The following is a 2564-nucleotide window of genomic DNA, read 5'->3' as shown; positions in this document are numbered from 1 at the left end:
TGTCCGCGAACGATTCGCGAAACGAGATAGATCGCGAACGCGTCGATCTACTCGCGATCTACGACGATCTCTCACGCCTTCACGGTTCAATTTTCATCGCGATCCTTTCTATCGAACAATGTCGCGCGAAAATTTCATCCTACGGATGAAATCGAGGATGTTATCCGTGGTAACGACGATTGGAAATTGACTTTTTTTTTCAGTTTTCTTCGGTGATTTTCTTAATACAGAAGAGATAGGGAGAAAATTAGCTCGGATAGAATTGGTCTGAAACGCGCGAGACGCCCACGCGCGAGCGTCGGTGCATTAAACACGGTTGAATTGCGGTGAGCGGAGGTTCACCTCGTGTACCAGTTTCTGAAAGAAACTTCGCGGCGTTGCTCTCGAGATAAGATAAGGGCGTTGTAGGAGTGGCAATTAAAACTGCGAGCGAGCGTCGCGACACTGGCTCGGCTGCCGGTGCTGCGCTCGATAATGCAACGAATAAAAAGGAAACGTGTTATTGTAAACTGCGACGTAAAGTGTTTAAAACGACTTGCAGAAGAAGCGGGCAAGTTTTTGCATCTTTTGCGCTGATCGGTTGTTTCTACGTTCGAGGGAGTTTCACCTTTTTCCAGTCCTTTTCTCTTTATTTTTTTCTCTCGAGTGTTCACGATAACTAACTAGTCTCGTTAGGGGAAGTTCGACGAGAAAAACATTTTAATCAGCTGGACGTCTCAATTAGTAGAGCGGTATAGAAAAGATCCGGGTTTATATTTAGGCTGGATAATGAAGTAACTTTTTTTTCTTCCACGTGTAATTTTTAGTGCCACGATCGTTAATATGTTTTTACGCCGGAGTTATAAACGGCAGCCATTTTGTCGGAGGATAGCTGAGAAACAGAACGGTCGGCCTAAATAATTTAATTGGCAGGGAAAATTCGCGTGATAATTAAACACTCCGAGTTCTAATTTCGTTTAATTTCCATTCTTTCACAGTGTGCTCTTTCTTTTTTTTTTTTTTACGGAGTGTTTGCAGCTGCGAAAGAGTTGTAATTGGTATTTTCTGTTTCTCTCTCGTTGGTGCCTAGCGATAGAATTTTCTGTTGACTATGATATACGTTAAAAACGGATGGACCCAGGCTTTATGGGTCAATAAAAACTGATTGGAGTAGACAGATGTTTCAATTAACATACATATGTATATTCAGAAGCATGTTGCCACAGAGAGAGAGAGAGAGAGCGGTGCTTAGGTTTTTCTGTCGGAACACGCGAATTCTTCGTTAATATCGTATGCAGATTACACGCAATGCCTGGACGGAAAGTATCCGAAGTTCCGTATACACTCTTCGAGGGTGTACGACATTTATCGAGACGATATTCAGAGGCGAGCATTCGAATGAGTAACACCGAACATTTATCCTTGGAATTTATGTAGACGTCGATTTTTACAGCCATCGGGTATTATGAAGGAAAACCGCGATTTATTTATTTATTTATATTTATGGTAGATGTATATTGCAAATTGTAAAAAAACGCGATTCAGGAGAAAGATAAATTGAAGAAGAGAGATAAAGGGAAAGCTAAATAAAGAGTGGGTGTTTGATAACGTTGAAGATGATAATGATAACGTGAAAAAGTAACGAAATTGATTACCGATATTGATAACGGTAGTAAATCATAAAACGATGATACATTACATGGGAAATTTTTTTTTTAAACCTAAGTAAGTTGGAAGATTGTTAATATCCGAAAATTCGGAGATTAAATAAGGTAATACATGATAAAACGAAGGTGTCTTATCTGCGTTTTTAATTTTAGTATTTTTTATCAAATACGGTGAAAATGATTATTATGGAACTTATGTGTAATGATTTAACAAGAGAAGAACGAAATGTTAAATTCTACCAGATAAAGAAAAATAAGACGAAATTGAAAAAAATTTGCAAAATATTTATACCAATTCAACAGTATTTTAATAAACCTTACTTCTAAATGATGTAGATAATTTTTAACACTTGAATACTCGAAGATTTCACAAAATTTCCAATTTACTGCATAAAATTGCATAATTTCTCGACGTATGTATCTATTTACACCAATCTAATAATATTTTAATAAATCGTACTTCTAAATCACGTATACGATATTAACATTCGAAAATTCGAAGATTTGACAAAATTTCCTATTTACCAATCTATATATCTATTTAACCAACCCAATAATATTTTAGCAAGCCTTACTTCTAAATAACGTATACAATTTTCAACATTTGACAAAATTTCCAACCTACCAATCGCCAAAATCTCAATAAAAAGTTGCACAATTTTTCGACCTGTGTATCTACTTAACAAACCTTACTCCTAAGTGACGTAAACGATTTTGAAAATTCGAAGATCGACAGAATTTCCAATTCACCAATCGCCAAAATCTCGACCAGAAATTGCACAATTTCTGGACATACGTGCCTATATCTCAACTCTAACGGGATTCCTAAGATCCACATTGATCCTTGTCGACTCTGCAGACCAATCGGTGTCCCGATTGCGCATATACCTCTGACTAAGGCGTAACAATGCGAATAAT

The sequence above is a fragment of the Habropoda laboriosa genome, unplaced genomic scaffold, assembly GCF_001263275.1.
Source record: "Habropoda laboriosa isolate 0110345459 unplaced genomic scaffold, ASM126327v1 scaffold77, whole genome shotgun sequence".
NCBI lineage: Eukaryota > Metazoa > Arthropoda > Insecta > Hymenoptera > Apidae > Habropoda > Habropoda laboriosa.
Note: the sequence above shows the minus strand (reverse complement) of the source record.